Below are 25,239 nucleotides of genomic sequence, written 5' to 3' on the forward strand. Positions count from 1 at the left end.
CCCAGTAGATAGTTGTATGTCGTAGTTGTACATCCTGCTAGTTGTTGTATGTGGGACGCCACCTCAGCATGGCCGGACAAGCGGTGAGTCAGTGTGCGCTCGGGATCCGAACCCGGGCCGCCAGTAGCGGAGCACGTGCACTTAACTGCTAAGCCCCGGGGCCAGCCCCTGCTTTTCTTATTTAATGCACAAAAATGATCTCAAAGGAATAGATAATTGTCGCATACAGTCAAGGAACATATCTTTAATGTTATCACAAAAACATTTGTGAGTAGGATCCCAAAATGTTTGCAAACTAATGCAAATCATTACAGAAAATGAAACTTCATTTTTCTGAATATCATACACAATATGTTAATAAGGCTATAATTCTATCATAACAGGTGGCCAAGCATACTTTCCTAAGTTCAAAAATGCATTTATTTGATTTGTTAGAGAAACAAATCACAATAGATGGCCCAATGCCCTGTTTGGAATTGTATAAAACGAGTCCTGTGCGGGAGCTGGTGTCTTCCGAGAGCCAACCATGTGCATCTCCTTCCAACTCCACTAGCAATGTCACACTGGCAGCCAGAGGTCAGCCACGGTGGGACTACTTACACCACGGAAATCAGCAAATGCTACAGACTTTTTTCCCCAGACAGCCAGTTATTAAACATTTTCCAGACACCACTGCATTCCTTTATCATTCTCTTTATACATTACTATATTTTGGAATGAACCATTTGAGAATAAGTTACAAACATCAGGTCCCATTACTCCTTAATACTTTTTTTGTGTGTGTGTGAGGAAGATCAGTCCTGAGATAACATCTGTTGCCAATCCTCCTGTTTTTGCTGAGGAAGATTGCCTCGGGCTAACATCTGTGCCCATCCTCCTCCACTTATATGGGACGCCAACACAGCATGGCTTGACAAGCAGTGCGCCAGTGCGCGCCCAGGATCCTAACCTGCAAACCTCGGGCCACCGAAGCGGAGCGTGCGCACTTAACCATTGCACCACCGGGCCAGCCCATTACTCCTGAAGAGTGTATTTTCTTAAAACAAGGGCATTCTCCTACATCAAAATCAGGAAGTTAACATTTGTCCAATATTACTATCTGATCCACAGCCATTTTTTAAAATGTCTCTTTTTCTCCAAATAATGTCTTCTATAGGTCTAGGGTCCCACCCAGGGTCACCTGTTGTGTTTACCATCACCTGTTGTGTTTACTCTTTCGTCTCCTTCAATCTGAAATAATTCCTTAACCTTGCCTTTATTTTCTATGACCTTGACATTTTTGAAGAGTATCAGTCAGTTTGTCTGATGTTTCCTCATGATTTATGAATGTTGGGGGCAGGAATACCTCAAAAGTGATGCTGCTGTGTTTTTTTCACCGCATTGTATCAGGAGGCACATAGTGTAAATTTATGTCATATCTGGTAATGTTAACTTTCATCACTTGGTTAATATGGTGTCTGCCAGACTTCTCCACTATAAAGTTGATTGATAAGTGTTTTGTACTTCTAAATTAATAAGTAAGTAATTAGTATTTTGTGGGGAAATATTTCAGACCTCTATTGTAGGGTAGAGCTTTCTCTTCTCCTTCATTTATTCATTCATTTATTTATGTATATCAGTGTAGATATAGATACTCTTGGATTCCTATTTTCCTTAATCTGTAACCACCATTAATTATTTGGTGTTCAAATTTGGCCAGTGGGAGTCCTTTAAAGCTGACTTTTCTGTACAATTGGCATCTCCCCATCATTCCTTGAACATTTCCTTACTTTCTGGTAGAGGATGTTGGAGACTCATTCCGGTATGTTTTTTTCAACACCACCAAGCTATTAACTCAATTCTGACACCATCTACCTAGAGATAGTGTCAGATCTGACAGGTGAAGGGCTCAGTCCTACAAGATTGCCCCCACTTCACACACCAACTGCAAGTCCAGGTTGTTACCTGTGCTTTTGACCAATGCACGATAAATCAGAGGTTTCCACAATCCACTCCTTGGGTTCAATTAATTTGCTAGAGCATCTCACAGAACTCATAGAAACAGTTTACTTACTAGAGTACTGGTTTATTATAAAAGGATATAACTCAGGAACAGCCAGATGGAAGAGATGCATAGGGCTAGGCATGTGGGATGGGGTGCAGAGCTTCCCTACTCTCTCCAAATGCCACTCTCCCTGCATCTCCAAGTGGTCACCAACCTGGAAGCTCCTCTAACCCACTCCTTTTGGGTTTTACGGAGGCCTTATTACATAGGCATGATTGATTAAATCATTGGCCATCAGAGATTGAACTCCATCTCCAGCCCCTCACCCCTCCAGGGGAGGGGAGTGGGGCTAAATTACAACCCTCTAATCACATAGTTGCTTCCCCTGGCAACCAGCCCCATCCTTAGGGACTTTTCAGAAGTTATGGCATAATTTAAACTCGGGTGTGGTTGAAAGGGGCTTGTTATGAATATGAAAAGACACCCTTATCACATAGGAAATTCCAAGGGTTTTGGGAGCTCTGTTCCAGAACTTAGGTTGAAGATTAAATATATATTTCTTATTATAAATGAGAATATCACACCCATCTTTTCTCTGACCCAGCCCTGGAGTCCTTCATTTCTGTAAGGAGCCTTGGTTCCTTTCAGTGGAAAATAATACTAAAAACCAAGTTCTGGGTGCTAGGAGTGCTCATTGGTACAGGGGTATTGTTTCTAAGCTCTCAAAGCAGCTAGAGCTAGGAATCATCTGAATGCACACATATCCAACTCCCTATCTATCTATTTATCTATCATGCACCATCTATCTACCTATCTATCAATCATCTAGCTATCTATCATGTGTGTGTTCCATCTATCTATACAAAGTAAAAACCACAAGGTCACAGAGTTATTCTTTCATTCTCTCCTTTCCCCTGTCTGTATTTTTTGTAATTTCCTTTCTCTGACAGAGAAACTTGACTCTCAGCACACTTGGTGAATTTTCTTATTGGCTTGTTGAGCAATTCTTGTCATTCTTTACTTTAATGTTCAGATTGCCCCACAATTGATGAGTTGGAGCCTCTTCAGCCCAGCCTCTCTGTCCTCTTGCTAGACCCCATCAGTTATGAGCACATCTGTGCTTTCTGGCACCAGACGCTCCAGATGCACACCGTGCTTTCTCTGCCCCAGCCCCAGGATCAGCTTTCTCCAAGTCCATTTTAGTGGGGACTGACATTTAGACTAGGATCTGAGCCCTAGATGAACTCACTGCTTAAGAAGTGACATTGCTTCTAGATGTTTGTAGAGCTAGAAAATATATACAAAAAATATACAAATTAACTGATACCTCTAATCCAATCCAATCAGGTTTCTCCCTTTTCCCCCCATTCCAGTTTCCTTCTCCATCTTCCACAGGAACACCCCGGCTCCTGGCAACATCAATCTATTTTTACTCTATTGTTCATTCCTACCATACACACAAACAAGCCTTGGAACCGCCTCTTTTTCTTAAAGAAGGTCACACACACACACACACACACACACACACACACACACGTCGACATGCGCACAGGCGCCTCTGGCCCCTGCTGCGCTGAAGTCTTTAGCTTTTGCTGTCATTTTGGCGGGACACTCGGGTGGTGCACTAGGTCACTCTAGACAAAGCGGGAGAGCCAAGCGCTGGCCGGGCGTCCAGGAAGCTGCCCAGGACCCAGCCCTGCGGCCGCGAGAGCGCTTCACCACAGCCCCAGGGCGGGGTCTGAGGGCTCATAGGGCTGTAACCACGTGCCACTGTCGTCCTCTTCGGGGACGCGTATCCCTCTAACCGGCAACGGGCAGATGGTGAGGGGATCCGCGTGTTCACCGCCATCGTGGCCTCTGGGCCTGAAATACGCGCAGAGCGAGCCCGAGAAGCTGTCTGTGAAGGTGAGATGTGGGAGCTGTCGGACACACTGAAGAAGGAGAGCCGCCCCGCCTCGCAGTCCAGGAAGACACCCACGCGCCGGGCGGCACGCGCAGGGTGAGCGCCACGCGGTGCGGGTCCAGGACAAAGTACTCGCAGCGGTTCCACAGCCCCATCACCAGTAGCCGCTGGCCGGATGCAGGCGCGCCGGCCCCGCGCGCGGCCCCGCGGCCAGACACGCGCCCAGGAAGCAGCGGCCGCGCCGGCCCACGTGCACCTCCCAGTAGCGGCGGCAGGCAGAGAAGCGCTCACGGCTTAGCGCGCACGTCTGCTCCGAGAACCGCTGCAGACCGCCCGGCTCAGCGGCCAGGCCGGGGGCCGCCGCACGGGAGGACACGCTCTTGCCATCCTCAGAGACCTCCAGGCTGGGATGCGCCGAGGCCGGATCCAGGGTCACGTCCACTGCGCGGAGGCCTGGGGTTAGTGCCCACAGGGGACGGTTCTGGGCCCCACCTGTCCCCTCCCCTGACAAGCAAACCTCTGATTCTCCTGGTAGAGCAATCCGTGGAATCCTCACATGCACCCCTACCCCAAACACCCCCTGGGGCTGAACTGGCCTGCAAGTCACTCCCCAGCATTTGAAAGTGTTAAGAGGAATCCTATTTCCTGCCCAGACAGGAAGGTTCTTCAATTCCATACTAGGTGCCATGGAGAGCAGAGATAGCAAACAAGGTAGATTCGTGGGGATAGAGGCGGGCTCACTTCCCCAAGTTCTGGTCAAGGAGGAGCTCAGGGCTGGTTCTAGTCCTGGCTGGTGCCACCACCCTGTGTGACCTGGAGATCACCACGGGAGCTCTGGGCCTCGGTTTTATGGCAATATTAGGATTTTAAAACTGAAAGAGACTGCTGAGGTTATCTAGTCCAGTGCCAGGTAGTCCAACACCCCATCCCCCAAAACACACCCATCTGATGGATGGGAACCCCAGGGATCCTTCAGTCAGATGAGAGGTTCCTCACAAACTCTGTATTCTTTCCTGCAAACAGGCCCTGGTAGCAGCCTTCCGACCAGATGGAAACAAACCTAGTGTACTAAAACCCAGAAAGCAATATGCGTGCCTGTGGGAGCCTGTGAGTGCAATCACATGCACGCGTGCAATGCGTGTACGTGTAAATGTGTGCACACGCAGAAATATGTGTCATGTTGTGTGTCTGTGTGTGCAGGCCCCATACTTGGCTCTGGACAGGCCCTCTAATCTCAGATCTTTCCACCTCCCTTCTGTCTAAGTCACAGTTCCTTGGCTTCAGTTACCTGCAGATTGTTGGGCTGCTCTCCACTCTGAAACCAAACAGAGAAGTAAAAGCAGGTCAGAGATCTGAGTCAGGAACTCTGGAACCTCGAGGAGGCTCAAGATGCATGAGGGGTGCCTGCAAACTGAATAACCCCATTCTCACCATGACAGTTGGTTTGGATCCAGGTGGGTCTGGGCCCACCATGGAATTTTCCCGGGTATTTGGGATTGGGTAGGGGGCGCATTTCAGTGCTGGGTTATACCAAGGCTGCACACAGGCTGAAGTTGTGCTGGGCAAAGCAGGAGAACACAGCATGTGGGCAAAGAGAACCAATACATGCGGCTGGGATGCCCTGAAGGACAGAAATGAAGCCTCAGCTCTGACCAGTTCAGTCCCCAGGAGACTCAGCTGAGCATGGCTCCAGTCTTAAGATGTCCTTTAGATATCTTGTCTTGCCTCCTTCCTAACGTGAGCCATTCTAAGTGGATTTCTGTTTCATTTTATCTTGTTCTGTGTTGGGGCCGGGCCCGGGGCTTAGCGGTTAAGTGCGCGCGCTCCGCTGCTGGCGGCCGGGGTTCGGATCCCGGGCGCGCACCGATGCACCGCTTCTCCGGTCATGCTGAGGCCGCGTCCCACATACAGCAACTAGAAGGATGTGCAGCTATGACATACAACTATCTACTGGGGCTTTGGGGGAAAAATAAATAAATAAAAAAATTTATCTTGTTCTGTGTTACAATAGAGAGATCACCAAGTTGTAAAATATAGTCATGCACCACACAACGTTTTGGTCAATGAGAAACCGCATATATGACGGTGGTCCCAAAAGATTAGCACCATATGGCTTAGGTGTGTAGTAGGCTATACCATCTAGGTTTGTGTAAATATACTCTACGATGTTCACACAATGACAAAATCACCTAATGAGGCATTTCTCAGAATGTATCCCTGTTGTTAAGCAACATGTAGCAAAAGCAATAGAAGATGTTTTCAGAGCTCCATAAATTTACAGCAAGGCCCTCCGACCCTGCTTTTGCATCAGAATAACCAGTAGACTTTAAAAACATATAGCCCTTGCATAGAATAACTCAATTCTATAAAGATGCTGATTCTCCCTAACTTTATCTACAAATTCAAAGCAATTCCATGTAAAACTACATTTAGATTTTTTTTTGGAACTTCATAAATTTATCCTAAAAGTTCTATTTTAAGGAGGTCCATTAACCTTAAAAAGAAAGCGGAAATGGAGGAGAACTTGTACTTGCAGGTACTATAAAAGCCACAGCAGTACAAACAGTGCAGCGCTAGGTGGCCAATGGACAGACTCTTCTCGACATGGGAACCGAGTATGCACTGAAGGTGACCCCACATCAGTGGGGGGATCACAGACGGCAGAGCAGCTGACTTTGGGAAAACTGACTCACCATATGGAGAAAAATCACTGGAGTCTCACCTAACACCAAATAAAATGGTGAATTTCAGATGGATTAAAGACCTACACATAACACACATAAAGTGAATAAAAGAAAGTGTAAGAGAATATCTTTGTGACCTAAGAGTGAGGAAGCTCCTCTTCAACAAAACATCAAAAACACAGGGTACAAATTTGATGAATTAGATTTTATCGAAATTAATGATTTCTTTTCAATAAGGGGCAACACGGACAAAGCAAATAGCAGATGACAGAATAGAAGAAGGAATTCACAATGTTTAATATCAATGAGGGATTAATATCCTATATATATATATATATATATATATATATATATATAAAAGAACTCATGTGAATCAATAAGAAAGAGACAGCATCCCATAGGAAAAAAGGGCAAAGGCCACAAACTGGCAATTTTCAGAAGACGAAGCCCCAAAACTAGCATATAAAGAGAGGTCCAGACTTCTTAGTGTTCACAGGAGTGCAGACTAAAAGCACGAGAAATCACTCATCCTCACTGACTGGCTAACTTAGAAAGCAGGCTCATGTGGCATGTGGGCATGTGGAGCCTCAAGGCACTGCCAATGGCAGGATAATGGTGCTGCCTTCAGAGGGTCCCTCTACCCCACTTGTGACACATCCCCTATGGGCCACCAACTCCCCTCCTGGGCATACATCCCAGAGAAATCTCCACACACAGCCGGAAGACTACACAGTTGAGGCTACTCATTCAGCGTTGTTTGTGGTGGTGTGGAGTGAGAGGCAGGCTTGAGTCTCCAGGAGAGTGGCTGGCTAAAATGGGTGCTCTGCAGCAGGAAGGAGAAACAGATCAGATGTACATGTGGAGGAAGGTAAAACACAGTGATGAGTGAGAAAAGCAAGGAACAGCATGAGACTATAAATGTTATTTACAGAAACTAAAATGTATGTGCACAAAACAGCAATTCACGTTTTGAATACAGTCATGCGTCACTTAACCATGGGGATACGTTCTGAGAAATGTGTCATTAGACGATTTCATCATTGTGTGAACATCATAGCGTGTACACAAACCTAGATGGTACAGCCTACTACACACCTAAGCTGTCTGGTACTAATCTTAAGGGACGACCATCCTATACGCGGTCCATCGTTGACCGAAACGTCATTATGTGGTGCATGACTGTATATACAAAATAAAGATACACATTAGACTGTATGCTGTATGGGGGGAAAGGAGGAAGGTACAGGGAGAAATAGTTACATACAGGGTAACATGCCCACTCCAGACCCATGAGTCAGAGTCTTTGAGAGTGGGCACCAGGAATCTAGATGACTCTGATGTGCAACCAGGATTGGCACCAACGATTTACAGTATGCTTACACCTCAGGACAATATCAAAGTAAATGCAGAAGTAAAACTCAGATATAACCTCTACCAAGTGACATAGATTAATATATGCCATGTGGCTGTGGAATAAACCAGAATGAAGCATGTTTGGTTAATCAGAGCAATGACCGGGATGCTGAGATGTAAAGTGGACAGTGGGAGGGACATGAGCTTCACTCACCGGCCTGGCCTTCAGCTCTTCTCCAGTCTGAAGCAGCCAAGGGAAAATGGAATTAGAACACCAGGTCCCTGCAGCTTCCCTGCTCACATGATGCATTTTGCACCCACCCCTGCCCCTCTCCCCTTTCTCCTGCCACCCATACAGCCAGCAGGTTTCCAGCCTGGGCATCATACCTAGTTGGGAGATGAGAAGAACACACATGGATTCCCAGATGCTAAAGAAGAAATAGTTCTAAGAACGGTCGCTTACCAAGTTCTGTCTGAAGCTTCCCTGTAAGCAAAACGCAGGGAAAACATCAGCCTGGGGATGAATGGAGACACCTTCCCAAGGCAGTAAGGCCACTGGGAACCACTACTCACCCCAACCCCATCCTTGTCTCTGCATCACCCTAAGAAAAGAAGCCCATCTGCAGGATTCTTACGCCTCATCCTACTCCTTGCTCTAAAGCAGAGATCTGCACAGGCCCAGAAGGGAACCACGCTTGGTGCTCAGGAGCCTCTTCCCAGGGCTCATGGCTGAAGGGGCTACTGCTCTTTTGCCCTGAAATCACATGCTTTCCTGGGGAGGAGGTCCTGCAGGAGCCTCAGCGCGGCTTCCTCGGTACATTATTTAAAGGACTGGGAGGACATCACACACAATTATTTCCCCTGGCCAGATACCAAGACTGATATTTTGCCATTAGAAACGCATTCCTTTGATTTTTTCATGCTGGGTCCTCTTTTTTTTTTTTTTTTTCTGAGGAAGATTGGCCCTGAGCTAACATCTGTGCCAGTCTTCCTCTTTTTTGTATGTGGGTTGCTGCCACAGCATGGCTGACCAGTGGTGTAGGTCCACACCGGGAACTGAACCCTCGAACCCTGCCAACCTAGGCCACCAAAGCAAAGCAGGCCAAGCTTAACCACTACACCACCGGCCGGCCCCCCAGGTCCTCTTTTAAAACTAAATGCTCCTGGGAAAGGCAACACCATACACTAATTCCAACTACAGTGTTAATGACTTATTATAGTTGGTTTTTTTGGGTTTCCTTTTTCCCCTTCAGGACTGGGTAGGCTGCAAGACAAACTTCTCCAACCTCACAATTTTGTCTGGAGTTTTACTGGAGCCGGCAAGGTGGTTCTTTAGGTCTTCCCCCTACCCATAGCGGCCTTCTCCATTCCCCTTCCTTTGGATTCACTCTCCCCTCCTCTGTATACACACACACACACACACACACACACACACACACACGCACCATGGTTTCAAGGTGCTAAGTCCCTGTAGGTAGAAAAATGAATCTGATAATTCACTCCACTTTGGTGCAAATTAAAGGCGTTCCTTGCCAGTGGCACTTGTATTCAAGAGAGAAGGACATTCCAGGACGATGAACAGGAGGGAGTAGACGTGTAATTGTAACTGAAGCGTATAGTTTGCAGGGGAGGGGCTGGCAGGGTCTGTCCACAGGGTCTCAGGCCAGACCTCCTTGGCAGCTGCGCTCCAGGCTGGGAGTGGAGAGGTGGGAGGCACAGACGGATGGGTCGTTGCCATCCATCGCTCTTCAAAGGGAGCCTAAACTCATTGAACTCTTTCTTCCACTGTGCGCAAGGAGGGTTACCCCACTAGCCCGCAGGCCAGCACCGTGTGCGCGGCACCCAGAGCTTACCCAGTTCCGCTGTGAGTTTCCCTGGAGAAGAAAGGAAGAAAAGAGGGAAATCTCGACGATGAACACCGAAGCCTCGTTTCCCCAAAGTGCACAGCCTCGGGCCCCGGCGTTCTGGGGAGCAGGCTGGGGTGGACGCGAGGGAGGGGCGGGCCCCGAGGCTGAGGAAGCGGAAGAGCACCCCTCGGCCGCCCCCTATCTGCCCTGCCCGAGGGTCTGCAGGACCGGCCTTCTGGACCCACCGCCCTCCCTTCTGCTGTCAGGGCCGGGAGCGAAGAGCGCGCCCCTCCCTTGGTTACCTTTGTCCTTCTCCGCCTGCTCCTTCAGCTTTTCTGCCAGGAGGAAGAAAGGGGAGAGGACGTGAGTGCGCGCTCCCGCCTGTCCCCTCCCGCCTCAGCCCCGCCCGCGGGGGGACGGCGCCCCCACCGCCCCTCCCGGCAGGGCCGCCTGGTAGCTCGGGCCCTCCGCTGCTGGCGAGAGAGGTGCAGCGCCAGCGCCCTGGGCAGAGCCGGGAGGAGCGGCAGCGCCGCCAGAGTCCCAAGGAAAGCTCTCTTCCAGGGGGAGGTTCCGGGTAAAAATACGTCTGGAAAACACCCCACAGGGAGTTGCCCCGATTTAGGCGCCACGAAGACACTAAGTGACGACACTGTTCCGGCCCCTGCGTGCCGGAAAACCTTCCGAGGGACCTGTTGGCGCATTCAACCCCCTTGGCCCCACCGAAGCCATCTGTAAAGTGGGACTGGGACCTGCTCTCCAGGGGTGGATCCCGAGGAAGAGCAGCGAACTTGAAGCTGCTCGTCGGAAAGGGGGAAGTGCTGCCAACTGCAGGACGTGCAAGGACAGGGGCTGAGCGGCCGCCCACTCCCCCGGCTTGACGCCCCTGTGACCAGCGCCCTGGCCTCCTCCGCTTCTTCTACTCTCGCCCTGCACCTGAAGATCAGGAGAATCCGAGGCGTGTTGTTGATATCTGGAGCCCAGTGAATTATTGCTCTCTACCCTCACCATGGAATCCACAAGTCATCCGCCTGCTCCTTGCAAATACTTGGCTTCTACTTTTCTTCACACCTTTGGAAGAACTGATAGCAAAGCCCCTCTGTCCTCTCCAGGCTCCCTGGGGAGGATCTGCCCAGAGGGAGGATGTGGCTCAGGGCAGATCCACAGTGGCTACACAGTAAAGAGATAGGTGCAAAAATGGAGAGTAACCCTTTATAAATTCTTGTGGCATTTTAAGATAATAATTTTGTGTCTATTGAAGACAATTATAAAAAATTGGTGCTTTTATCTCAGTGGTCTTTTTAAAAAATATATTTTCCTTTTTTATTGTGGTAAAATATACATAACATAAAAACTACCATCTTAACCATTTTTAAGCTTACAGTTCAGTGGCATTAAGTACATTCACATTATGCATCCATCACCATCAGAACTTTTTTCATTTTCCGAAACTGAAACTCTGTCCCCATTAGACTGTAACTCCCCATTCCTTCCTCCCCCAGCCCCTGGTAACTTCTCTTCTTTCTGTCTCTATGAATTGACTGTTCTAGGTGCCACATATAAGTGGAATTATACAGTATTTGTCCTTTTGTGTCTTATTTCACTTAGCACAACATATTCTTTTGTTTTTAATTTTATTTTTCTAGCAATGCATTTTTATTGTCTTGTACAGAAGTATTGGGCCACAATGGATTGGTCTTTCACCACAAATGCTTTGCAAAGCACTGATCTAAGAGTTAAGAGCTAGGGCTCAGGGTCAGATGCCACCCTGACCTGAAATCTCAACATTGTCCCTCTGTCCAGCCTCTCCTGCCTCCTCCCTGCTCCTCCAATAGCCACCCACATTCCCATCCCAGGACCTTTGCACTTGCTATTCCCTCTACCTGAATGACCTCCTTGCAGATATCTGTGTGACTCACACCCTTTCTAAAGGATAAACACAAATCTAAGAAGGAAAAAAACGGATTTTCTCTGGTGCAAAAAGGGAAAGATACTCCCCCTTTCCCTTTTCTTAGAGTATTTCCTTTAAAAAACTTGTAAATCCTTTCTCTACCCCTTTGAGATTGTACGTAAATCCTTTTGAAAGCTGAATTAGCCTCTGGCCACCACAAGCTAGAATTTTTTTCTTTTTTTTTTTAAGGAGCTCAGAGCCATTTCTTTGGAATGTAAACATCCCAGGAGAAAGTGTCCCTAGCTCCATGCCATAAGTTTTACTTCCTAGCCAGGTTCCAAGTTGTAACTACTGTGCTTGTCATAGAGATGTAAGGTGTTTTATTTTTCCTTTGGATAAAAACAATTAGCTAACACAGATGGCCACCCCAATTACTAGGTGAATTTCAGATGAACTATGTGTAACACATGGTGTTGTCAAGTCCTCTTCCCTGAGGTCAAGTTATCGCTTATAAGGGTGAGGTTTCTTTCTTATGATAATGTAACTATTGATTTGGACCAATGTGAAAAATGGCTCATAGGTTAGGTTTATCCTCAAGATTTAAAATAATTGGAGCCATGAACATTAGACCCTTCAGTGCGTGTCTCATAATAACACTTTGATCCTAGATAATGGCCTCACCTTGAACTTACTGCCCAAGCAATTTCTTTCCTGACCCGTCAATCCACATACACACCCCACCACGCCTTCCAGCGCTCCCTGCTCCGTTGTTCTCTATACACCAAACACCCTCTAAGCTATGACGTAATCCACTCTTTTGCTTGTTTCCGCCACTGGAATAGGTCAGCTTGAGGGCAAGGGTTCTGCGTACACTGTGGTTTTGGGTACTCAATAAATATTGTTTGAGGGATGACATTAGGAACACACGGGCTCTCATGATGACCCCTCACGAGGAGAGTTATTTCAGGGTCTTATGGCACGGCCTTTGGTACATAAATGTTGGCTTTCTGCGGCCTCGCCCATTAACTCTTTGGGTTATCAATTGCACTCTTAGTAGGTTCCTGATATCCAAATTGCTGACTTTTTAGGTGTCAAGGTCAGCCCACCCCCAACACGGCCAGGACCTAGTACCACTGTGTCCTTAAAGATGGCCTTTGGGACAATGGACATGGAGGACACAACTGCGAGGATAGGGTGAGCCAGCATCCACTGACCTGCTATCTGGACCACGAACTCTTTCTTCTGGATCAGGAGGGGGTTCTGGATGGAGCAGGACACGTTGCTGTGGGCCCCTCTCGGACGACCACATATGTTTCCAGACTGAACATGCCCTGGGCGTCCTGGATGATGGCTTCCGTCTCTGGAGGCAGGCACTGTCCCTGATGGTCTCTCCATTGAGCCTTGGGCTTGGGGTACCAGCCACTGGAGCTGCACCTCAGCTGAATGCCTCCCTCCTTGAAGCCCTCAAGGGAGATATGAGGGTCTGAGCCCAGCCCTGGGAAAGGCAGGAGGAGTGGGAAAGATCAGGCTCCTTCCCAGAACTTGTATGTGAAGTTCATGCCACTACTCAGCATTTGCAGTCACCGTAAGGCATCACAAACTGTGACTGCTCTTAACACACATGTGGGCTCACAGCCCCCACCCGTGGACTATAATAACAGTCTAAATCAGTTGTGCTGTGTGGGATATGGGGACAGTACTACCCTTGAGGGGCATTTGGAAATATGAGGGGGGCCATTTGGCAGGGAAGGACTACTGGCATTTAGTCATATTATGCATGGGACAGTCCCTTAGAATGAAGAATAGCCTCACCCCAAATTTCAATAGCTTGTTTTCTGTCTCTTGGATCCCACCAGAGCTCAAGGGCTTGTGTCATATGCATTCCTTTATCTCCCCATCCTTGTGGAGTTAGCCTTCTATTTTGAATTTGCAAAACATTAATATGGTTTAAACATCACCACTGTAAAAAATGTATATCAAGACAGCCCCAGACCGTTTTCCATCTTTTCATCCCAATGCACCCCCCTTCTTAAGGCAGCAGTTTCGTTCGTTTTTAGTTTATCCTTCCTGTGTTTCTTTTGTGCAATGTTTCTCCATCATCCTTACACAAAAGTGTACATGCTAGAGAACCTCTTTTGCAATTTGCTTTTTTGTCTTAACATCTTAGAAATCACTCCACACTGGTTCATGGAGCCCCTCCTCATTTTTCCAGCTGCACAGCATGACTCACTCCGTTGTGTGATGGACCATACTCAGCGCCTGTGCCTGGACATTTCAGTCATTTCCACTGTTTAATAATTACAAATAAGGCTACAAAGTGAAACTTATACATCCTCCTCTTTCACATTGGAGGTGTGGGAGGTGTATGTTCAGCGGAAACTCCTAGAGGTGGGACTGCTGTCCAGAGGGTGGATGCACAGACAGTCCTGTTAGCTATTGCCAAACTCCCCGGCACCAGAGCGTCTGAACTTTGAACTCTGTCCATGTCTTCAGAGCACAGGGCCTGCTTCCCAACAGCTCCACCAAAATGTGTGGTCCAGCTGTTGAATTTTTGCCAATCTGATAAGTAAAATAACTGCATCTCACCTTTGATTTGCCTTTCCTTCATTATGAGTAAAAGTGATCATCTTTTCATGTGTTTAAGGGCCATTTGTGTATCTTTTTTATGAACAATTCTTTTGTTCGTTTTCTAATGAATCTTTCTTTTTAATCTTTTTTTTTTTTTTTAATTAGAGATATTTTTCCTTTTCACTGTGACTCTCTACTCCTGAGCAAAGCAGTTCTATCCAAATGGACCCCTCCTCCCTCTTCCCTGCTGGGGCTTGCACGGGTCACGCACCTGCTACCTCCGCTCCCAGACCGCTACCCCAGAGAAGTCGCTGGAGAAGAACCGGCACCCATATGGGCCCTGGTCTGTGGGGACGACGCCGCGGAGCTGCAGGATCACGCTGCCATTGGCGATCTCGTCCGTGACGAGTTGGGTCCTGTTCTGGAACTGCGCCATCTGCCGACCGTGGAGCTCCTGCCTGTCCTGGTACAGGTGCACCACGTCGGAGGGGCCGCTCCGGAACCAGCGGATCTCCATGTGCTGGGCGTCCAGGTACGGCGACAGGTGGCACGAGAACTCCACCTCCTCCCCGACAAGCGCCAGGATGGATTCCTCGGGGCCTACCACCTTGACCTCCTCGTCGAGCGCCTCTAGGACGAGAAGCCAGAACAACGGACAAAATCAGCCCTCCTCAAACATGTTTTTATCACGCCCCTTTGCAGCTCAGGAATTGACAGCAAACCCTTCAAATGAGGAAGATGAGACACACTACAGGACGACTGGTTCGGTTTCTTGAACAAGTAATTGTCATGGAAAATGTGAATGTGCCAGATTAAGAAATACACAAGGCACTTTACAAACAGATACAATGTGTGGTATTGGACTGGTTATTGGTTTGACCCAACCAGCTGCAAATGCTACTTTGGGGACAATTATATAAAAGTGGCCAGGGCATTCGATGAAATGGAATCTTTGACCCAAAAAAACCAAATGTCAAAAAAATGTTACTATTCTCTTATTTGATTAAAAAAATACATATTTGCATAAATGTGCAGAGAAAAAGATCTGAAAGGAGATATACCAAATTGTTGATGGTGGTAACTTCTGCATGATGGGAATAGATGTTTTCTTATTTTTCCTTTGTCTGATTTCCTAATTTTTGTATAATGCATAAGTACAGCTTCTGTGATAACAAAGGGTATCAGAAATAATCTGTGGGCTCCCTGCCTCATGGGTTTTCCTATCTAAAGGCTAAATCCTGCCTTGGGGAGTTCTGTTTATGAGGATCTTTCATTTGGTCGTCGTCTTCGATGGTGTCTCCATGTGGCCCCTCTACTCCCCCAAGCTAGTCTGTTTTCTGCAGTTTCCATAAGTGTTGCCATTCCTGCAGCAGCTCCTTTGCACGTGCTGTTCCCTGCCACCCGGCATGCCCTCGCTCTTTTCTCTGGCTTCTGTGCACTTCATTTCCTTCCTTTGAAGTTCAGCTAAAACCCCATCCCCAAGTTCTCCCTTCATGGATCCCACAGATCGTGGAGGTGCATTTCTGTGTTCACGCCATTTGGGACCCCTTGCTGCCCACTGGGCATAGCCCATCACCCTTCCTACCAGCTTCCCTCTCCGGCTTCTCTCCAGCTGTCTGTCCCCCACACCTGATGCCCGGCCCTCTCCTTGGGCACACCCTGCCTCAGTTTCCCCCCCATCTGTCATCTTGCTGGAAATGTGCTTCCTGGAAGGCTCTGCTCAAACACTGCCTCCTCTCCATGACTCTTCTTGGCTTTCTGGAAAAAACAAATTACTCTCTTAGCTGTGCTCCCAGATCCTTGGATAAGTTTCTCTTGCAGCCCTGGTCACACAGCTGGACAGCCAGCTGTTGATATCACGTCCGTCTCCCTCTCTTGACCACAAGCTGCTTGAGGAGCTGGGCTGTGCCCAGTCACCTTGGTATCCCTGGTTCCCAGCTCAGGGAATTAGGGAATTGCATTTGCATAATTAGTTGATACTCTGTGTTGGCTGCTTCTTTCATGAGAGATGGTAGTCCCGACGTCCTTCCTGCCCTTTGAAAGCTATGGCTTATATGCAGGAGTGGAGTTAAAAATATTTACCAACTGGTTCAGCCCAAGCACAGACCAGCAAGAGTTTCTTTGTACCCTCTTGCTACACCCCTGCCATGCCTGTGAGCTGTAGGGTCGTGGACAGTGTGTAAGGGGTGCCAGGTGGCTGGAGAAATGGTAGAGGAATACTCTGGGGCTGGATGGTGCTCAGGGCCAGTGGCTCTTTAACAACTGGAATGGAGATCTTGTATTTTAGCCACTGGTGTGGTGTGGTACAAGGCTACAAGATCTTAGCCTGGGAGCAGCTGGCAGGAGGGCTGGGCAGAAGCAGATGTGCTCTCGTCCTGGCTGGCTGGGCTGCAGATCAGACACCTACCTGAGTTCAGCTCCCCAGGCTGGAGGAGAAGGAGGAGGTTGGTGAGGAAGAAGAGGCTGCTGGGCAGAGGTGCTCGCTGGGACGAGTCCAGGGAGACTGGGAAATCCACCATCTCCTCAGCAGTGGGGCCACCTCGAGAAGGACAAAGAGACGGTGGAGTGACACTGGAGAGCTGGCACTCAGCCCGTCAGGCCTGAAGTCTGTTGATGCCTCAATTATTTTTTATTTAATTCTTACCAGGCCCGGTGACTGGCTTCTTTTAAGCCACAGTCAGATGTGGGAACTCCTTCTGATTTTACCAGGCAGCACTGCTACCGGCGTCGCTGGCCTTGCAGGACTCACGCAGCTGTGAAGGGACAAGGCTAAAGGGTCCCAAAGGAGGCGGCTCTGAGCTTTGTACTTTTTAGAGCCAAGAATAAAGCCACACATTGTGTGTGGGCTCAGCTAAGATTCAGTGGCTTTCCCCAAACAAAGGGAAATTTACAAGGACTCTCAGATGCATTTTCATTCTCCCTGCCCCACCTTGCTCCCATTTCCCTTTGGCCTGGAACATCAGGTCCACAAAACAGAAGAGCAAACACAGAGCTCTGATCTTTCGGAAGTGGTATGCGTGCCTGGAAGCTGCCTGTCAACTCCAGCCACATCTGGGACACCTTCCTCCAGTCCTGGGACCTCAGGTGGAGTCTCTAGAAGGTCAGCTGGTAACTGCCACTCCATCTACAGCATCTTAGAGGCCACAGGGATGGGGTGGTCCCTCTAGCCATGCCCCCCGATCTGTGGTCCAGGAGACCCAGCCCCAGCACAGGCGGGGCGTCCACTCGCACCCCTGATGCCCCCTGGGCCCTGTGGTCATGCCCAGCAGGCTGACAGGCAGGGCGTGTGGGTAGCTGACACATTGTGGGAGGTACGGAATCCTCTCCACATTTCTCCTCTGTTTAGATGTGCCACATTAGGCAGATTTTTTAACTGGCTAAACCTGAGTTTCTTTGCTGGAACAGTGGAAGAAAACACTGCCCACTCAGAAGGCTGTTAAGCCTCCCTCGGGCTGGCTGGGTGCTCTTTATAATAAAAGCCAGCACCTCCTCCCTCGTCCTCCACCTTCCAGACATCTGCTCTCTGTCTTCTTTCAGAGACTGCACCCCTCTCCTTTCACTCCATCGGAGACCCCCCCCATTCTACTCTCCAGTACCTCAGTCTCCCCTCTCCCTCCTTCTGCCCCCCAGCCCTTTGCTTGATTTTCCTTCTCCTGCAGACCTGCCACATGGTGCATGTTCCTGAGGTCCTGTGGCTGCAGAGCCCCCAAGATGCCATCAGCAATACTACCAGCAGGGAGTGGACAAAGGACTTTAAAAGCTGCTGGGTCATGCAGGAGAAGAGTGGTCAGAGGAGGTGTGAGAGTTAGTTAAGCGGCGGGGGTGGGGTCCCTGAGTGACTGTGAGCTGGAAGGCCCTGGGCTGGTGGAAATACAGCTGGAGGGAGGGGCAAGGGCCTGCGAGGCAAGTGGCCAGTGTCTGGGGGCCCTGCCCTCTTGTAGGCAAAGGGACAAGTTGGGTGGCTCCATTCGTTTTTCAGGAAGAGCCCCTTTAGGGGAGGAGGCAGGAGTCTCCTCTGGGGAGACTTGGCCATTTTGATGGCTGGAAGCTATTGGAACCACTGTTTACCCAATAGCCAGCATAACAGAAGCCTTGGGTCGGAGTCCAGGCTCTGGCCCAACAGTCCAGCCTCTTGCTCTTTTGGTTGATGGTAGGAATGTGTCTGTGACAGGCCTGGAAACCGGCAACAAAGGACTCCAGAGCAGGGGTGCACGCGGCTTTGCATTTTCTCTCCGTCTCCCTGTCCCCTTCTCTTTTGCGTCCCAGTCTTTTTTCTGGACTCTCACATGGAGCCCAGGAGGGCACAGCCATCAGGGCTATATCAGCACCAGCTAACGCCTTCCAAAACAAACAGGGCTCACATGGATCCATTTGGATCGGCTAGATTCTCAGGAAATCAGTCAAGACTTGTGTTAGGTGGTACTCAGGTCCTCCCACAAGGCAGCGAGGGGGCGTTAGGCCTCATGGCTGGGGTTGGGGGTGCCTCACAGGAGGAGCACATGCTCCAACTTCCCTGGGCCGGGGGATGGTGCCCCCTCCTGGGGGGCAGTCAGTGTGTTCCAGACCGTGGAATTACTAACGGGACTACAGTGCTCTGTTGTGATACACTTGTGTGATTTCCATCACTAAGGTGCAGGGCGAGGAGGTTGTAAACACAGGCACACACATACGTGTGCACATGCCCACAGCAATAAAAACTAACATGAACTGAGCGCTTACTATCTACCAGGTGCTTACCTATACCAGAAGTATTAATATTATTATTACTAATAGATCCAAATTACAGACAAGGAAACTGAGGCCAGGGAGGCTAAGTAACTTGCCCTGAACACACAGCTAGGTGTGTGGAGTGGGGGTTCCTCTCAAGTTCAGCGCTTCGCTGGACACAGAGTCCTCAGCAGCTGTACCGTGTGTCAGGGCTGGGTGCATTCTCAGTCCTCGAGCCCCCAAACCATGACCCTGTTAGGGACTTCCTGGCCACAGACCCTGACGCAACACTCACCCTGATGGCATCTCACATGCTCTGAAGAAGTGGCTTGAGTCCACAGGTGTCAGCCACAAGACCAACCAACCAACCAACCATCAAATGAATAAAAATCTAAAAACCCCACCGCTGATAATACAACTTAAAACTGGAATCTCTCTCAGACCTGTCAACAGCATCTTCTTGGATAGGAGACAAATGCCCCATGGTGCCTTTCTCCCAACACACAAGGACACGGCCTTGAAAGCCTTTAATCAGAAGGAGACAGTCTGGCAATTTCCTGAAGTGACTTCAGAGGGGCTGAATGCCCTTCTTGCCCTCCTTCCCACATGCTGCCTGAAGTTACCCCTCTTCCAACCTCACTCTGAGGTTTAAAGGCTCTAATCCTTATCAAACAAGTACCCTTGTGAGTGGAAACACTGTAAATGGATTTCAGAGTCTATTTCTGGTGGGGAAAGGTGAGAGACTGGACATGCTGGATATTTGGGGAAGAAGGAGGGCCCAGTGAGGAGAGGGACAGCCAGAAAGGGGGTCTCAGACTGGAGCTAAGCTTTGCTGGTGGGGTACGTTCTCCCTGCTTTCTAGGGGCCTCTAGATTGTTTCCTCCTGAAGACACAGAGGGAGGAACAAGGGTTGTGCACACTAATGCTGAAGAGATCCAGGGGAAGCCCATTTCTCCTCTTCCTCCTCATTTTCTCCCTGGCCCCACTCCAACCCCATTCGGTTTTCTCCTCCTGCAGCTGCAATTCCTAAACAACGCTTGACGTTCTCTTGATTTCCAGCCCTTCGGCTCCTGGACGTCTCTTTATTTATTTATTTAATGTTTTATGAGGAAGATCAGCCCTGAGCTAACATCTGCCAATCCTCCTCTTTTTTTGCTGAGGAAGACTGGCCCTGGGCTAACATCTGTGCCCATCTTCCTCTACTTTATATGGGACACCGCCACAGCATGGCCTGACAAGCAGTGCCTCGGCGCGCCGGGAATCCAAACCCGGGCCGCTAGCAGTGGAGCACGTGTGCTTAACTGCTACGCCACGGGGCTGGCCCCTGGGTGTCTCTTTAAAGATTATTATTTTTTTGCTTTTGCTACTTGGTGAGGTTGGGCTGCATAACAGTGGTGTGCATTGCCCTCCTCCCATTCCCCACGTCCGAAGCTGTAAGCTCCCACGGGTAGGGCTTCTGCACTCTTGCACCTTCTCCCCATCCAGCGCCAGCTGCGATGCTTTGCCCCCGTAAAACTGTCAGTTAATGCCCACTGGCTTGTTTTTGTTTGATTTCAATAGGCCCACAAGAGGATTTCCACCCCTAGTCTCCTCTAAGAAAGATGAACCACTCCAAGAAGGAACCTTCAGGGCCGGCCCGGTGGCCTAGCGGTTAAGTGCGTGCGCTCTGCTGCGGTGGCCTAGGGTTCGCAGATTCGGATCCCGGGCGTGCACACTGAAGCAGGGCCTGTCAAGCCATGTTGCGGTGGCGCCCCATATAAAGTGGAGGAAGATGGGCACGAATGTTAGCTCAGGGCCGATATTCCTCGACAAAAGGAGGAGGAATGGCATCAGATGTTAGCTCAGGGCTGATCTTCCTCAAAAAAAAAAAAAAAAAAAAGAAGGAACCCTCAGTGAGGCTTGAAATGGCTTGAGGTGGAAATGGGATGTGTCTGAATCCTGCCTCCTCAGTGGAACTGCCTGAATGGGCATCTCCCCTTGGCCACACTTGAAACACCCTGTCCTGCAGCCAGGCTCAGCTGACAAGAGGGTGCCAACCCATCCTGTGCTCTCTCCAAAACCTCCTACTGTCATTTTCTGCTTTCCATTTCTGCAAGGTGGACATTTAGATAGGCAGTGAGAATGAGCCACATACCTGACAGGTAGCAGCAAAGGGTCTGAAATGGCAGATGAGTCCTGGTGATCTCAACTCCCCTGCAAAGGAGACAACTGTTGTAAGGGTCTTGGTCTCAGATGCTAAGATCCCCTAGACACAGGCTGACAGTCGAGTCAGCTCTGTCACAGAGGGGCCAGATCGTCTGTGACAGAATTATCTGCCCACCTTCCACCTTAAGACACGCACTGCTTGCTCTGTCCTTTGCTATAGAAATCGAGATGGAGAGAACAAAGTGAGGAAGTCCCTGTCACATCCTGTCTCTGTGAGGCAAATCATGAATTGAATTTCCATGGAAAGTGTCCTGCCAAAGTTTTAGAAGGAGAGCAAAGGTATCTGGGGGCTTTGTAGAAACTGCAAACTGCAGAGGCTCAGAGCAGGAAGAAAATGCTCCAGCTGGCTGCCCAGGATCTCTGGGATCCAGGGAGGCAGGATGGCCATCCCTGACTAGCCCTTCTCTCTTAACCATCACAGGGAAAGACACAGAGACTGGACTGGAATATCCGCTAACTAAGGGTTGGGAAAGGGCTGATGCCCAGCTCTTAACTTGCCATACCCTCCCCTGCAGGGCAAGAGCAGGAAGGAAGACAGCCTGGGAGCGTTGCCATAAGTAAAACCCACAAGAGCTGTTCACACACAACTTGGAAATACAGTGGGGCACTGTATTGGGATTACTCTAATGGAGTGGAACTCAAAAAAGAAGAAGCAACCACTACCCTAACCCACCCCATTTTGACATAGGCCTCGGTGCAACTTTGATATTAGTGGGAGAGAAGTACAGTGGACCAAGGTGCCAGCCACCTGGCTGCACCCCACACTGACACCCTCCCTAGGGGACAGATCAGAGCTGTGGCACAGGGTAGCTAAAGCACATGCAAGACACCCCCAGAGACTCTCAGAAATGCCTGATGTTTGGGGTGGGGCCTGGCAGGTGCTCAGGCTCTGGGTGAGCAGGTGGAGGTGAGAACAGTGAGCTATGGGGCACTGACTTGAAGGTGACCCTCCATGTTCAGGCAGGCTGGTGCATATATCCTGGGCTTATGCATGCATAAAGATGTCCTACACAGTAAAGGGGGCTAAGTGGTGAGCTCAAATGGTGGGTGCAGGTCCTTGGGGCTGGGGAGACACAGGAGTGCTCAGGGACAGATTGAACTTAAAATGGACACTGAACAGGATCAAGGAAACAGGAGGGTGAGGGGAGGGGGACAGACATTCTGGGGGGGGGTGCTGTGTGGAGATGAAAAGTCTACAGGCTTGCTGAGAGAGTTTATGAAACGCACCAGTGGAAGGGAAGGCTAGACAAAAATAGATAGAACCCAATTCCAAAGGACCTTTCACACCACACAAGGAAGTGGAGCGACATCCTGGGCAGCTGAGAGCCATCTGGGAGTTCAAAGGATCTGAAGTGATTCAGGCTAGAGAAGGAAAATGGCGGCTGTACCAAGGGGCTATTTGGAAACGTTAATCCTTGCTTTTCATTGCCCTTTACCTGAGGTCCTCCACACTGCCTGGGGAGAGGTGAGACTGTCACAGCAGGAATGCAAAGGCAGCAGGCAGAGTCCACTTCTGTGATCCCAGGCACAGCCCTGCTGGGATGTGGGAGGGAGACCCCACCTAGCACTGCCTGCACACCAGGGTGCTCACCCAGCAGGAACAGGACCCCATGGCCGTCTCACCAGCTGTATATGGGCACCTCCAGTCCAAGGCCTCAGGAAAGGTACAAAGTCCTGTACTCAAAAAAAGAGTAAGCGCTGGACTCCTGGTGGGTTATAAGTGAGACAGGAAGGACCCTCACCTGTCCTTGGACAGTGGAGAACCCACTACGCTTCAGCCTCTCCATCAGGTCCGTTAGGACAATTCTGCTTGGTGGACACCAGCCCTCACCATGACACGGTCTGAGGGAATTCCCGGGCAGAGGAGCGGGAGAGTCCCTTCCTCAACACAAAGGCCATTCTCACACACAGCTGGGACACCAGACGAGATGGAATGGAAGTCATATCCAACTCACAGATAGGTGGATTAATCCTTCTCTTCTGCCAAGGAAGGATGGCAAAAGACAGCAGTAAGGGTGGCTTAAGATAAACTTGTGAGCACAGAGGCAGGCTTGAGAGGGAGGGGAGTCATCTCCCCTCCTGAGTTTGAAAATAAAATGTTTCCCTCATCCTCAGAGTCCATGCAGGAATTTGTGTCACCTCTATCTCCCCACTCAGTGACCATCGTAGCTTTCCAGCCTTCTCTCTTTTTATTCTTGGCCCCTAATCTTCACCAGCCCAGCACGTGCAGCCTTCACATCCACGCCCATGCTTTTGCATGTGGTGTCCTGCTCACTTCTTCTCTCTGCCAATCCATGTTCTCTTTCGCCAAGGTCCTCACAACACTTCTTCTTCCAATGTCTTCATGGGTGAACTCTGTGCACAACCTCTTCCTTGTCACTCTTCAAGTTGCTACCTATAGTTTGGACTTGTGAAAATATCTCATAAGACACATTTGCAAATGTCTTTATGTGACTGTATTTTCTTTTCACCTACAGTTTGGACCCCTGGAGTTCAGGGATCAAGTCTCCTCGGCCCTTGGCATATTCTCAGGCACCAGCAGATTCCACCTGGCATAGGTGAGTCGCATGGGTTGACTCACAAAGGAAGAGACAGTCATTAAGGCAGATGGTTTTTGGTCTACACTGCTCAGGGGCTGTCTTGACATGAGTACAGCCATGTTTGGCCGCTCCATTGACCTACAGCCACCAGCACACAAACAAATATAAAGCTGCTTTCTGTGTGGTGGGGACTGGCCTTTTCCCGGGGAACTGGCCTTTCTCCCATGGAGAGAGTTGCAAATTGTAACATTTCAAGGCTCTTGGAGCGTCGTAGCACGGGATGGACTGGCCATCTGTGCCGGGCTAGGATGATAACCAAAGAGAACAATGCACGTACACAATTACTGGGCTGAGACATTAGCCAGGGGGCTCAATGCACGCACGCCACTGATAACCATTTGTGCATGGAAACACTAAATGCTTGCTCTGCGAACTCTGTAATTGCTTACTCAAAAAATTATTGATGGTATAAAAACTGCTGGAAACTGAGACCTAGTGAGAGTTCCACCTATGGAAGGGACGTCTTGCCCAGGACGTGTGATCCTTGCCCAGCCGCGTTGATTGACAGGACTCTCCCGGCAGTGGGGTGTGAATATTGTGAGTAATTGATTTGATGTGAAGTAATTGACTTGATGTGAAGTAACTGATCTGATGTGTTCTCTTTTCAGTCAACCTGGTGTTTCTCTTTTCGGTTGATTTGTGTCATTTCTCTTCCGCTGATATGGATGTTTTCCCTTTCCAGTCGAGCTGATGTTTTTTCCCTCTTAATATTTGACCTATTCGGATCTGTTTGCAGACTATTGCCTTTGCTATCCTCTATATAATAAAATATACCTTCAGTCCATTTGTTTGGCGTGGAAAGTGTCTTTTACGTCTCCGATTGAATCCCCGAACCTCTCGTAACAGGGGCAGAAAGAATGGATTGGATGATTTCACATCAACCTCCCCCCGAGCCCAAAGCATTGTTCCCGAACCTTCCTCATTACATACTTTCCTTCGTTTTTCTCCAAGGAACTCATACTGAAAATTCCTGTGCCACCATTGTGCTTTTGTCACACGGGCGGTGAAGCACACACACACTGAGAGAGAGGAAGAAGCACATTGCTCTCTGAGCTGCAGGCACTCATCTTTAGCTGGTTCCCGGGGGATGTCAGGGGTTGCAGGGGCTGCACATACTCTTCCACTGCCCAACCAGCCTGAAGTCTCCAAGGTCAACAGGCATTTCTGGGTTAACTTGTAAAGTGCTACCCAAAGGCATCAGCATTAGATACTCCCACCTCAGAGGAATTCCTGTGCAGTAAAGAATTAGCCAGCATCCTCTCCTAGCATGCAGAGCCGTATAGAATGAGAGTTGCTTGTGAAGGAGCCACCAGTTCAATGCAGGCCCTGTGAGAACAGTGCTCACATGAGTGCCATCCATTTGGAGAGGCAGTGGATGGGCTCTGGTGGATGTATCTTCATTATGCTTTTTCAGAGAGCCAGCCCAAACTTAGAGTTTGACAGAGATTGAGTTACGAAAAGATTGTAATGGAAGAAAAAGTGATAAGGCTGTTTCTTAAA

At 49.2% G+C, this 25,239-nt stretch overlaps 1 pseudogene; it reads right to left on the reverse strand.

Moving 5' to 3' along the window:
* Positions 1-3,187: 3,187 nt before the first annotated feature.
* Positions 3,188-23,831, reverse strand: LOC131403099 (butyrophilin-like protein 9; annotated as a pseudogene).
* Positions 23,832-25,239: the final 1,408 nt, after the last annotated feature.

Source organism: Diceros bicornis, unplaced genomic scaffold (genome assembly GCF_020826845.1).
Source record: "Diceros bicornis minor isolate mBicDic1 unplaced genomic scaffold, mDicBic1.mat.cur scaffold_55_ctg1, whole genome shotgun sequence".
In the NCBI taxonomy this organism is placed as follows: domain Eukaryota; kingdom Metazoa; phylum Chordata; class Mammalia; order Perissodactyla; family Rhinocerotidae; genus Diceros; species Diceros bicornis.